This window comes from Triticum urartu, chromosome 2A, assembly GCF_056163025.1.
Source record: "Triticum urartu cultivar PI428250 chromosome 2A, HENAU_Tu73, whole genome shotgun sequence".
NCBI classification, from domain to species: Eukaryota; Viridiplantae; Streptophyta; class Magnoliopsida; order Poales; family Poaceae; genus Triticum; species Triticum urartu.
In genome coordinates this window covers 232,698,062-232,712,822 of record NC_141874.1, presented here as the reverse complement: position 1 = coordinate 232,712,822, position 14,761 = coordinate 232,698,062, and the positions used below count along the sequence as shown (strand labels likewise).

At 45.7% G+C, this 14,761-nt stretch overlaps 1 pseudogene; it reads right to left on the bottom strand.

Annotated features, from left to right (window-relative positions):
• Window positions 1-6,141: 6,141 nt before the first annotated feature.
• Window positions 6,142-7,347, bottom strand: LOC125536633 (zinc-finger homeodomain protein 7-like; annotated as a pseudogene).
• Window positions 7,348-14,761: the final 7,414 nt, after the last annotated feature.

The window sequence follows — 14,761 nt, the reverse complement described above, 5'->3', positions numbered from 1 at the left end:
ACTTGATAAAGAAATCTTAGTCCTTGAAGAAAAAGGGTGAGTGGGCGGGAAAAACAAAGGCAAACTTGGAGACGGATGAAACAAACACCGTTGAGAAGAACTGATACTTGATCTTGCGGATGAGACAAATGATAGGATCATCTTGAAGAGAATCGCACCGGTGAAAAGAATTGATATGACCATCTCAATAAACATGAAGGATTAGTATTCACATAGGAACATGATAACACCGTTTAGGAAAGGTATGGAATCAACACTTGACATTGAAGCAACTCAAATACCACAACTCAAAAACAAAAACAAATGATTGGCTTGCAGAATAAGCCAGAACAAACATATGATAGAGATTTCGTCCGAAGTTTTCATGGTGGGGCCTACACGGGCTCGATCGTATAGAACCATCATGTACAAGGCAGTGCACATGGCATATGAAGCGTCCCCGAGTCGGCATAGCCAAGGACTCTTTAAGACACAATGAGACCACTATAAAACCAACCGTGGATAGGCGGACCACTAGATGTCGAACCCTAATTTCATATCATACATCTGTCGGAAAGATATCCTAAGAGCTACTTGAATTCCCACTTATAAACTCCTGAAACTTTCCGGTTATGCAATTAGGTGTTGGGGATACAGGGGAAGCATAATATGTCACCCAAACTAGCAAATCCTACATCCAGTTGTATCCATCCTTCAACACATAACCAAGAAACCTTCGGAAATCATTTACCTCAACCTTCGAAAAGCATCTGTTATACAAGTTATGGCAATACTCCTGAACTCCCGCCCTAGTACTGGGTGGCATCGAGGTTATCTCACCAACAACTGCATAAAAGAGATTTTCGATGTCGGCAAAACTCAGGTATTCCAGAACTGCAACGATAAAATTGTGACGACAACACCTCGGAGCTCAACTCCCCGGGACACTGCCACAACCCCTAAATGTCAGGAGGCACCAAGAACAATGTTCTCGTCACAAAACCATCGGAACGATTCCAAGATACCCGCATGATCCTAAAAAAATTAGTGAAATTTGAGAAGAGAAGAGTCAAAACTCTACGTCAGGATGCCTCACCAGAGCGACGAAGGGACTGAGGAGTAAAAAGAATTCCTAACTCTCTGATATATAATTCCTAAATGTCTCAAAACATTTTTCTAGACTCAACAACGCCAATGATTCGGTCAAGCAGGGGGCTCCTAAGTCGAGGAAGGCTCTGATTACCAACTTGTAACACCCTCGATGCGGCTATGTCTCCCACGTGTCGAAGCACGACTTAGAGGCATAACCGCATTGAAAGCAATGTCGCAAGTGAGGTAATCTTCACAACATCCCATGTAAATAAATAAAGGGGAAAGGAAACATAGTTGGCTTACAATCGCCACTTCACACAATACAAGAATAAAGCATTATATATCAAGATACAATCAAGGTCCGACTCCGGAACCAAAATACAAGAAGACTACCCCAAATGCTACACAGATCCCCGATCGTCCCAACTGGGCTCCACTACTGAACAACTAGAACGAAACAACACAAAGGACAAGATCTTCATCGAGCTCCTCCTTGAGCTTGGTTGCGTCACCTTCTCGGTAACATCGGCACCCGCAAACTGGTTTTCGAAGTATCTGTGAGTCACGGGGACTCAGCAATCTCACACCCTCGCGATCAAGACTATTTAAGCTTATAGGAAGGGTAAAAGGTATAAGGTGTAGCTGCAGCAAGCGACTATCATATTTGGTGGCTAACATACGCAAATGAGAGCGAGAAGAGAAGGCAAAAGCACGGTCGAACAACTATGATCAAGAAGTGATCCTAGAACAACCTACGTCAAGCATTACTCCAACACCGTGTTCACTTCCCGGACTCCGCCGAGAAGAGACCATCATGGTTACACACGCGGTTGATGCATTTTAATTAAGATAAGTTTCAGGTTTTCTACAACCGGACATTAACAAATTCCCATCTACCCATAACCATGGGCACGGCTTTCAAAAGATCAATCCCTGCGAGGGTGTCCCAACTTAGCCCATCACAAGCTCTCACGGTCAATGAAGGACATTCCTTCTCCCAAGACAATCCGATCAAACTCGACATCCTGGTTACAAGACATCCTCGACAATGGTAAAACAAGTCCAGCAACACCGCCCGAATGTGCCGACAAATCCTGATAGCAGCTGCTCATATCTCGTTCTCAGGGCACACTCAGATGAACACTACGTACAACTAAAACCAACCCTTAAGTTTCCCCAAGGTGGCGCTGCAAGTGGCTCTGTTTTGGTCCAACACTCAAAGGAGCACTGGCCCGGGGGGTTTAATAAAGATGACCCTTGGGCTCCGGAAACCCAAGGGAAAAAGAGGCTAGGAGGCAAATGGTAAAACCAAGGTTGGGCATTGCTGGAGGACTTTTATTCAAGGCGAACTATCAAGGGGTTCCCATTATAACCCAACCGTGTAAGGAATGCAAAATCCGGGAACATAACACCGATATGACGGAAACTAGGGCGACAAGAGTGGAACAAAACACCAGGCATAAGGCCGAGCCTTCCACCCTTTACCAAGTATATAGGTGCATTAAGATAAACAAGATAATATGGTGATATCCCAACAATAAACAAGTTCCAACAAGGAACGGACTCCAATCTTCACCTGCAACTAGCAACGCTATAAGAGGGGCTGAGCAAAGCGGTAACATAGCCAAACAACGGTTTGCTAGGACATGGTGGATTAGAGGTTTGACATGGCAATTTGGGAGGCATGATAAGCAAGTGGTAGGCATCGTAGCATAGGCATAGCAAAAGAGCGAGCATCTAGCAAGCAAAGATAGAAGTGATTTCGAGGGTATGATCATCTTGCCTGAAATCCCGCAAGAAAGAAGAACGAGTCCATGAAGAAGACAAACGGACGTATTCGAACGGGTCCTCACAAACGCGACATTATAGGAACCAAGCCGAAAAAGCAACACCGGAAAGAAGCACACAACATAGTAAACAACCAACACATGAACATGGCATGATATGCGGGATGCGGTATGTGATGCATATGCGTGATTTGGAAAGGAATGATTCAACCTGGCCTCAACATGGAAATCCAAGAGTGCCACTGGAAAGGTGAGTTGATTTCGATCAAAATTGATATAAAGATCATCGGAATCGGATGCACGGTTTGGAAATGACAAGCAAAACAAATATGGCACCGGTCTGCGTTTAACAGCATGAGGCCATCTAAATGCATCAAGATAAATATGCTACAACACTCAAACATAGCAACAAAATACATGGCAGGGATACACTCAAGATGCTTGACAAAAGATGAACACTAGTCTACGGCTAATTCACTCATTAACAGGTTCAAACAAGCATGGCAAAAGTGCAAATGATTACAGATTTCAGACTTAGTGAAATAACAAGTCGGGAATTTATCACCAGGAAGCAATGTTTAGAGCATGATAACTACATGCTACAGGAACATAACATGGAAAAGGAAGGCATGGCATGAAGCTACTCAAAGCATGTAACAAAAGTCCCTTAGTGACCATGATCCAAAAGGGATCATAAAATACAATTACAAGCATGTGAACATAGCAAAAACATAAACAGATTCAGACTTAGTGAAAAACTGGAACATGCAAAACAGATTAACAAGTAGGCATGTTTACGAGCTCGATGCACTCACTACAAAGCATGGCATGACAAACTAAGCATACACCCAGCAAGTATACATGGCATAGAAGCTAGACATGGAAAGAACAACAACATAGCATGCACGGATCAACAACAACAAGCTTGGCAAAATCACTAAACATGTCAACAATCTGCCAGGAACATTTTATAGCAAAAGTAGAGCTCGATTGGCTCAAGCTAGGGTGCTCCATAAATGCAAACAAAGACATGTATGGATAGAGAACCACAATATTAACAAAACATCCTTATTGATCATCCTCAAAAGAGGCACGGATCACTAGGAAACAACATGAATATATGGCATAAAGACAAAAACAGGACAAAGACTTAGTGAAATTCTAAGTCCCTGAAATCAACATCATTGAGTAAGCTACTTTGCATGCTTGTGCTAGTCATCACAAAGATCACAAAAATACATGGCATACACCCCTGTAAAGATGGAATGGCATACATCAAAACACATGTAGAGCTCAGGATCATAGCATGCACACATTAATCATGGCAAAAATGACAAAAGGCCATTTGCTGAAACAGATCTGACATAATCATCACATGGCCCTCTTCCAACGACATTTCGGTCATCAAGATGAGCTCTAATAAAAATGATGGAATGAGATGAAATGATGTACTCGTCGAGAAGAACATTTTGATATGCTACACGCACGAATCGGAGCTACGATAACAGAGTTATGACATGTCAAAGATTGCAAAAAGCTAGGGTTTAGGGACGAAAAGGTCAACCCTCGAAGTTCCAGATCCAGATCCAGCCGGCGCGGATCCCGAGGTTCGCCGCAAACCTTATTCACCGGACAGGAGAGTGAGGCGGCCGGAGGTGGCGGAGCTCGCCGGAGCTGGCCGGAGAGGAGGGGCGCTGGCTCGGACGACGAGGAGGCACGGCGGAGGACGGCGCGGCGGAGCGGTCCGGCGGGTCGACGGGGACGGCGGGCGGCGGCGACCCTCGCCGGAGTCGTGCGGCGGCGGGCGGAGCAAACGCCGGCGAGGAGGCGGACGGGCGGCGCAGTGGGCAGCTTACGGGAGGCATCGGGCGCGGGGGCGCGGCCCGGCTGATGGGCTTGGAGGGCCCCGCCTGGGCTGCCCCGGGCCGGCGGCGGGTGCGGAGAAGTGGGGCTGAGGCGCAGCCCAATGGAGGCGTGCCACGTGCCGGCGGCGGACGAAGTGGACACGTCCGGCGACGACGGTCGTTGTCCGGCGCGCGGAGGAAGAAGGGGGCTAGGGTTTTAGGGGAGAGATCGGAAATTTGGAATGGGGGGGGGTCTATTTATAGAGGTAGAGGGAGCTAGGGAGCTCCAAATGAGGTGCGGTTTGCGGCCACGCGATCGTGATCGAATGCTCTAGATGATGGAGGAGGTTTAGGTGGGTTTTGGGCCACTTTGGAAGGGTGTTGGGCTGCAACACACACGAGGCCTTTTCGATCCCTCGGTTAACCGTTGGAGTATCAAACGAAGTCCAAATGGCATAAAACTTGACAGGCGGTCTACCGATAGTAAACCAAGGCCGCATGACAAGTCTCGGTCCAATCCGAAAACGTTTAACCCCCACACACAAAAAGAGGTAGAAAGGGGGCACCGGAGGACATAGGAGCGCCGGATTGCAAAACAGACAATGGGGAAATGGCGGATGCATGAGACGAACAAATATGCAAATGCAATGCATATGATGACATGATATGAGAATGCATGACACGCAAGCAAATGACAAGGCAACAGAGCGAAAAACTGGAGGACACCTGGCAGATCGGTCTCGGGGCGTTACAACAGCCCATCGACGATGCTAGAAGCATCATCGGAACAGGGCCTAGGCAGGGAGAACCTTATTTCTTCTTCAGGGAGCTGCCGCCGTCTTGTCTTCCTGAGCAGGACACAAACTCTAACACAATTCAAAAAATGATCTAAAACGGAGCCCTTCCACCAGCAAGGGTCAGGATCCACTCTGCTCCCATGGCCTCAAGGCCACTTGATACGAGGCGGACCGAGACGGAGCTGGTGGGAGGCAAAGAAACCCTGACTCTTTAGGGGAGGCGGCGGCTGTAGGGAACTCGGCGTGACAACATATCCCCCAAGCCACAACTTGAGAGTGTTCTTGCGTGTACTGACGCAGACTTCCGCCGTGCAGCCATGTATCTTGATGTCTTCTAGGGCGTGTTTAGTTGCTTTCGCTGCCGGGCCTGGCTCAGAGGGGAAAAACGAGCCAGACTGAGCAAGGCCTGGGTAAGCCAAAACAGGGTCAAAACGTAGATGACCAGTTGATTGGTTGCCTGCATTGGGGGTCTTGTCATCGAGATGCAATTTTCACCCGACGTTTGGTTGCATACTTGCATATGATTAGAAGTTAACAACAAAACTTAACAGCCATCGGGTTGGGCTTGACATTTCGTCAAAGACTTTGAGCCGTGGAGGTACCGAGAGTGCCTGCGGGCGAGGAGGGATGAAGTTACGGGAATTACACGGGACAAATGATGCTGGGGCGGCGGCGGGTGGTGTTGGTGCTGGTGGTGGTGGGGAGGAGGACTAGGGTCATGCTGGAGCGGCGACAGTGGCTGCAGGGATGTGGCGAGGTCTTGGCGAGGTGCTTGTTGTTGCGCATCCACACCTTGAGGACGCGGCAGGGCACGCCGACCTGGGCGCCCAAGGCGTCCACCACGCCGTCGTCGAGCTTCTGCACGCGCCAGCCCACGCGGTGCGCGGACTCCAGCATGCGCTCCTTCTGCTCAGACGTGAACTTGATCCGGAACCGCTTCTTGCTCGGCGTCGAGGACGCGGAGGCCGACCCACCCATGGCCGCTTGCACCTGGCGCGGAGGGGGCGGCCGGGGGGGAGGGGGGCAGCGCAGCTCCTCGCTCGAGAACTCGGCCAGCGTGGCGGCGCAGACACCGGGGACACCGGGACGACTGGGCGCTTCTGATGCATATGCGGTGGGGCGAGGAAGAGCGGCATGAGCCGGGAGTTGGCGTCGGCTAGGGTCGCGGAGGGGGACACCATGGCCAAGGCGGGGGCGGCGAGGGCGAGGGCACCACCACCACCGGCTTGTGGCGGTGGAAGTTGTGGTGGCAGCCGCACGCGGCGCAGGCCAGCGCGGCGAGCCCATCGCCCGGGGATGGCATGAACTCGCCGCAGCCGTCGAGCACGTGCGCGCCCAACGTCGAGCGGCGCTACTTCATACCTCTGCGCCAGCCGATCCCGCCCTCGACGTTGTACTTTGCAAGGGGCAGCAACCCTCCCGGGGAAGCGCTCCGGCTCGGTCCAGCTCGGGCGGACCGGATCAGCGGGATCGGACTGGAGTAGAGGGAGAGAGAAGGTATTGAGGATTAGGGAGAGAGAGATGGATTAACTGGAGACACACGTCTCGAGACAGCCACCCACATGCGCCTTGAGGCATCGCTCGGGCCTGGCTCTGGTGAAACTGCCAATTCGGCAGTTCCCAATGGACTAGGCCCAGAGATGTTTTAAGAACCGTGGTATGTAGACTCAACAGTGTAAGTGAGGAATCAAACAACCGAGGTTCGAAAAGGTGCTGCATCGCGTGGGCCTGGTTAGACTCAATGCTGGCAACTAATCTCGTGTGGTGACTTGAACTTTTTGCTAGTCTCGGTTTCTCTGACGCCGAACACTCGCGGCTCCAAACCTCCTGCCGATTCACTCGTTCCATGGCGATACCTCTCAAGACGTCGATTTCAGCGGATACGAGTTTGAGTGGTCGCTGGCTAGCGGTTCATATGAACCGCATGTGCGGAACAGTCATGATGGCGACTGAGGGACAAGGTCACAAGGGGGAGCAATTAGTTAACGAGCACTCTTTTTGAAGCCCTGCAATGATCAGTGCCACTTGACGCGTTCTCAGTCATTCGTCACGTGTCGCGTTCTGAACGTTTTCTTCGAATTTTTTTATTTTTTCGCATGCGTTTTCTGTTTTTTAAACGGGTTTTTCTTGATTTTTTCGACGTTTTGGTTTTTCTCTTGGTCTTCCTTAGCTACTCGATCAAAAAAATTAGAAAAAAAAATTTGCGCGAAAAAAACTTGTTTTTTTCTTTCGCAAAAGTCACGGGTTTTTTTTGCGAGAGGCATGGTTGTGCTATAGCGAGAGTCACGGCCATACCTTTCGGAAACGAAAAAAATGCGTTTTCTGTTTTTTTTTCTTTCGCGAGAGTCACGGCCGTGCCTCTCGGAAACGGAGAAACAAAACGTGTTTTCTGTTTTTTTTCTTTCGCGGGAGTCACGGTTTTGCTTCCGTGAGAGGCACGGTTGTGCTTTCGTGAGAGTCACGGCCGTGCCTCTCAGAAAGGAAAAAAATACATGTTTTATGTTTTTTTTCTTTCGCGAGAGTCATAGTTTTGCTTCTGCGAGAGGCACGGTTGTGCTTTCACGAGAGTCATGGCCGTGCCTCTCGGAAACGGGAAAAAATGCGTTTTCTGTTTTTTTCCTTCCACGAGAGTTACGGTTTTACTTCCATCAGAGGCACGGGTGTGATTTCGCGAGAGATATGGGCGTACCTTTTTTGGAAAGGAAAAAAAACCATGCTCCCGGTTCGGTTTCTTCGTCCGGTTTTTCGTGAAAAAAATGTTTGTCAAAATCTATCAACATGGGATCTAGTTTTAAATATCTCGACGCGAGGAATCCAATGGTGAAAACAATTCGAGATTTGAACATACGATTTAAAAGATAAAACGTTTTGAATAAATGAATCTACGAAAAGAGGGAAAATTCCCGGATTGCGATAAGTGACGCGCTGCATGTGCGCCATTTGTCGCGACATGGAAAAGTGGAATGTTCTTTGCAACGAATACTCCTTAATTAATTAGTGATTTCGCACAAAAGAAGTGTGGACAGCACACACCATATGGTCGGATTCTTCGGTCACTTTTCTGTACGCCGTATGTGTTGAAACATGGATGGACTTTAAGCCTGTATAACATTTTCACAAAAATCCCTAAAGGTCTATGTAGGTGTCATGATAAGGGATGGTGAGAAGTTTAGTCTCACCTCGTTTATAGAGAAAGAGTCGAACCTTTTTATAAGAGATGCTCTTTCACATGCTATTTGAGAAGAGAAGAGGCCTTCATGCACTTCTCCTTCTCCGCGCTGCGCGCTTCGTGGGTCCAGCCCACGTCTCTCCATTCGGACGCGCCTATATATGTCCAGCGACACCGAACGTGGCGCTGCCAAGAAGAAGGCCACTGAGGACGTTGCTGCCGTCACGGCCTTTGCCCGGCCGACTGGAGGGTATAACATATTTATCCCTCTATTGTTTATTTTTGTCTTACCATTACTAGCTATATCGTAGGTATTTCTATTATATGTGTAGTACATGCTTGCTTGGTTCGTAATCAGTATGTCAATAATTTTTTAAATGCCATGATTGTAATTATTTTCTGCATTAATTTAATCGAAAAATTACCTATTAACTCAGAAGTGATGAGTCGAAAGCATAAAATATTCTGCTCCTCCCTGCGTTTCTTTTTCTTCTATTTTTTCGCTTACATATTAGTAAAACTTAGAAATACTTTATGAAATCATGAGAATTTTCTAAATATACGAATATATTTATAAATCCAATATATGTGAACATTTTTAAAATATATTATCATTTTTAAACTTAGTGATTTTTTAATTCATGAAAATTTTCTGAAATTCGTGAATATTTTTAAAATCATGATTTTAAATACATGAATACTTTTAATTATGTAATATTTCTAAATCTATGAGCATTTTTTTATACTTCATGAGTATTGCGAATCTGAGAATTTGTTTTTCAAGTTTGCAATTTTTTTGAAGTCATGATTTTTAAAACTCGCATTTCCAAAAAAATCATTTTTAAATGCATGGTTTTATTTTTTTATTAATGTTTTTCATGTCTATGTTTACATCCATTAAAAATGTTTTTTTATCTTTAGTATAATATACGAGGACACGATGCTATAGGAATAACCCATTACCTTCTTGATGGAATTGCCACAACATGAGCACTCTTCTTAGCATGAATTATTGATGGCTAGGACGATTTGAAAGGTATTAAGAAATTAAGAATTCATCCCAAAACCAAAAGAAATAAACCAAAAAGGGGAAATCGAAACATTCATTAGTTGCGTGTTGTTGTTGAATGACACTAGGCAACGACTCGAGAGACGATAGATGGGCTGCACATATTGGGCATATATACACAATGCGAGCCAACCGGTTTTGAGAACCATCTAGAAGGTCCCCTGAACCGATTATTTTGTTGTTTGTTTTCTTTACTGTTTTCATTTTGTTTTTTTCTTTTTTTTATTTTCTTTTCTTCTATGTTAAAATTTTCACAAATTTGAAGAAATGTTCACTTGTGAAAAGTGTTCGTGTTTATTAAAAATTGTTTGCAAATTTGAAAATTTATTCATAATTTCAAAAAACGTTTTATGTTTTCCAAAAAGTCATGATTTAAAAAAATCACAAATTTTATTTTTTCAGTTCTTTAAAACTTTATTAAGTTTTAAAAATGTTTAATTTTAAAAAATATTCTTACTTCAAGAAATGTTCAACATTCTGAAAAAAGTATTCGTGTTTTGGAAAATGTAAACTGGTGGCTAACAATCATGGCATTTTTTTTAAAAAAAGTGGAGCTTAGGATCGGGTACTACTTTGGAATATATCGACGCGTTTGGTTCGGAGCGAACATCACGGCTTCCGATTCCAGCGCTTTCCGAAACGGTATCCTGCGTTTGGTACGCACACTCAGTATTAGCTAGCAGCGTCTTTCGATACATGGCTTCGCGAAACCGAAAACGGCCGGACCGAAGCTGATTAGGAAACCGGAGGTTGGACGCTCCACCAAACAAAACTTGTATTCGGTGAGAAAACATTGGAAACCGGTGCTTCTCGTTACCGGAACGAATACGTTACCGGAGAGCGTACCAAACGCGTCCTATGTGTTTGTTGGTATTAGATCATCTACAGACGGACGCCCCAAACTTGCCTCAAACGTCTGGGCGGACGTTCTGGTCTTGAAAAATCGACCCAGACGGGCGTATTAAACTGGTTTCAAATGCCCGGGCTGACCGGTACCCCTCGTATCTATGGGGTGGATATGGGGGCATCCGGGCGCGCTCGCCACGTCGGAACCGGTCCACGCTGGCCCACCCAACCCCATATATATTCCTCCTCATCTGCTCTTCGGACCAAACCCTAACCTCTTCACTCCACTCCCCTCCGCCATCAAGCTCACCTCCGACGACGATCTCTGAAGGTCTCCGGCATGGTGGGCAGCGGATCTGACTCCGAACAGTCCGCATCCATCAATTGGGGTGTCATCCCGTGCGGGTTCGAGGAGGCAATTGTTGGTAATATGCCCTAGAGGCAATAATAAAGTGGTTATTAATATATTTCCTTATTCATGATAATCGTTTATTATCCATGCTATAATTGTATTGACCGAAAACTCAAATGCATGTGTGCATATATAGACAACAACATGTCCCTAGTGAGCCTCTACCAGACTAGCTCATTGATCAAAGATGGTTGTGGTTTCCTAGTCATAGACATGAGTTGTCATTTGATAATGGGATCACATCATTAGGAGAATGATGTGATGGACAAGACCCAAACTATAAACGTAGCATATGATCGTATCAAGTTTATTGCTATCATTTTCTGCATGTCAAGTATATGTTCCTATGACCATGAGATCATGCAACTCACTGACATCGGAGGAGTACCTTTTGTGTACCAAACGTCACAACATAACCGGGTGACTATAAAGGTGCTCTACAGGTATCTCTGAGGGTGTCTGTTGTGTTGGCATGGATCAAGACTAGGATTTGTCACTTCGTATGATGGAGAGGTATCTCAGGGCCCACTCGGTAATACAGCATCACAATGTGCTTGCAAGCAATGTGACTAATGAGTTGGCCACGGGATCTTGTATTACGGAACGAGTAAAGAGACTTTTCGGTAACGAGATTATACTAGGTATGGTGATACTGATGATCGAATCTCGGGCAAGTAACATACCGATAGACAAAGGGAACTGCATACGGGATTATCTGAATCCTTGACATCGTGGTTCGACCGACAAAGGTCTTCGTAGAATATGTAGGAACCAATATGGACATCCAGTTCCCACTATTGGTTATTGACCATAGAGGTGTCTCGGTCATGTCTGCATAGTCCTCGAACCCGCAAGGTCTACACACTTAACGTTTGTGATGATATAAATATAGTTGAGTTGTTATGGTGGTAACCAAAGGTTGTTCGGAGTCCTGGATGACATCCCAGACATGACGAGGAACTCTGGAGTGGTCCGGAGGTGAAGATTGATATAAAGAATGAAGGGCATCAGAGTCCGAAAGTGTTCCGGGGGTACCGGGTTATCGCCAGGTGAACCGAAAGGGGTTTCGGGGGCCTCGGCAAGTCTCGGGTGGGGGGGGGGCTCATGGGCGAGGGGAAGGGAGCACACCAGCCCGCTAAGGGGCTGGGCACCCCCCTCACCACAACCCACACCACCAGGAGAGGTGCTACGCCCCTAGGGTTGCCTCCCCCTTTCTTGTGGGACAAGGCACTTGAGGGGCACCCAAACCCTAGGCGCCTCCATATGGTGACCGCACCCCCGGGGAAACCCTAGGGCACCCCTCCTCCCTTCCCCCTATATATAAAGGGGTAGAGGGAGGGAAGCCATCTATGCCACAACATTGTGATACGTCTCCATCGTATCTATAAATTTTGATTGTTTCATGCCAACATTATACAACTTTTACATACTTTTGGCAACTTTTCATATGATTTATTGGACTAACCTATTGATCCAGTACCCAGTGCCAGTTCCTGTTTTTTGCATGTTTTTTGTATCACAGAAAGTACATATCAAATGAAATCCCAATGCAATACAATTTTACTAAGAATTATTTTGGAATATATGTGATTTTTGGGAGTTGGAATCACCGCAAACGGAGGCCCACACAGCCCACAAGACACCAGGGCGCGCCAGAGGCCCCTGGCGCTTGGTGGTGGGTTGTGCCCTCCTCGAACGTCGGTTGGAGCTCTACTTCGGGCGCAAGGAAGCTTATATCCGAAAAAAAATTGTGTTAAAATCCCAGTGCAATCGGAGTTACGGATCTCCCAGAATATAAGAAATGGTTTTCAGCCAGATCAGGGGAGCGCGAAACTGAAGAGAACAGAGAGGGAGATCCAGTCTTGGAGGGGCTCCCGCGCCTCCGTCGCCATGGAGACCATGGACCAGAGAGGAAACTCTCCTCCCATCTAGGGGGAGGCCAAGGAAGAAGAATAAGAAGGAGGGGAGCTCTCTCCTCCTCTCTCCCGGTGGCGCCGGAGTGCCGCCGGGGCTAGGATCATGACGGCGATCTACATCAACAATCTTGCTACCATCAACACCAACTTTCTCCCCTCTATGCAGAGGTGTAACACCCCTTATCCCCGCTGTAATCTCTACTTAAACATGGTGCTCAACTCCATATATTATTTCCCAATGATCTACGTTTATCCTATGATGTTTGAGTCGATCCGTTTTGTCCTATGGGTTAATCGTGATCTTGGTTGGTATGCTTGTATATTTCATTTATGGTGCTATCCTACGGTGCCCTTCGTCTCGTGCAAACGTGAGGGGCCCCCGTTGTAGGGTGTTGCAATATGTTCATGGTTTAGTTATTGTCAGTGTTCCGGGGGTGACAACAGCCTAAAGCGGATAAGTGGGTTATGGCGTATGGGAGTAAAGGGGACTTGATACTTAGTGCTATGGTTGGGTTTCGCGACCTTAATGATCTTTAGTAGTTGCGGATGCTTGCTACAGTTCCAATCATAAGTGCATATGATCCAAGTAGAGAAAGTATGTTAGCTCATGCCTCTCCCTCATATAAAATTGCAAGAATGATTACCGGTACTTGTTATCGATTGCCTAGGGACAAATGACTTTCTTGTTGACAAAAGCTATCTACTCTTATTATCTCACAATTTATTCATAGTTTTATTCTGGCAAAGTACTTGTAGTTTTATTCTTGCAAAATAGTTTCATACTTGTTCTAGGTAAAGCAAACGCCAAGTGTGCGTAGAGTTGTATCGGTGGTCGATAGAACTCGAGGGAATATTTGTTCTACCTTTAGCTCCTCTTTGGGTTCAACACTCTTATTTATCAAAGAAGGCTACAAATGATCCCCTATACTTGTGGGTTATCAGGACCTTTTTCTGGCGCCGTTACCGGGGAGCAATAGCGTGGGGTGAATATTCTCGTGAGTGGTTGTTTGCTTTATCACTAAGAAGTTTTTATTTTCTGTTCTAAGTTGTTCTCTATCTTTAGTTATGGATATGGAACACGAAACACCAAAAAAAATTAGTGGTACTTGCTACTCATGGAGGTGGGGAACCTCCTAAAACCCTCGATGCTTGTTATGTGAAAAATATTATGCACTACTTGGATAATCCTGAGAAAACCCCATTCAACTTGATAATGGGAGTAACATTGGATCAACGTTAATACTTTAGGGATTATCGCTTGACACAAAAAGGGAAACTTTTATGGGATCAAATTTATATGTTGCGTTGGTATGCTCGGGATCTATGCTTGATACATGATTATAGTTGCTCTAGAATGAATGCTCCACATCTTCCCTTTTCATGCAAATTTAATTATAATGAAACTTTGGCTTCTTATGCTAATGGTATATATGATTACTATGATGTGGAACGAATAGAAGAATTTGTTTCTTTTAAAGGTGCTTATGAAATTGAATCATTGTTTAAGAAGTTTGAAGATTTTGATGATTCAGTTTATAGACTTGAAAATTTTGTTATCCTTTAATATTGCTATGATAATTATAAATACAATTCCAATATTGATGTATTTATTGAGAATAACTCTGATGTCCAAGAAGGGACTAACATTTTGTAGGAGTCTATGGAAGAAGAAAATGATGAAACTGTGAGTTCATTGGATGAAAAAGATGAGGAGGAGAGCGAAGAACAAAAGGAGGAAGAGCGGATTGATCACCCGTTCTCACCTTCTAATGAGAGTAACTCTTTATCCCATACATTGTTTAATGCCCCTTCGTTCTTATCGAAGGATGATTGCTATGATAAATGCTATG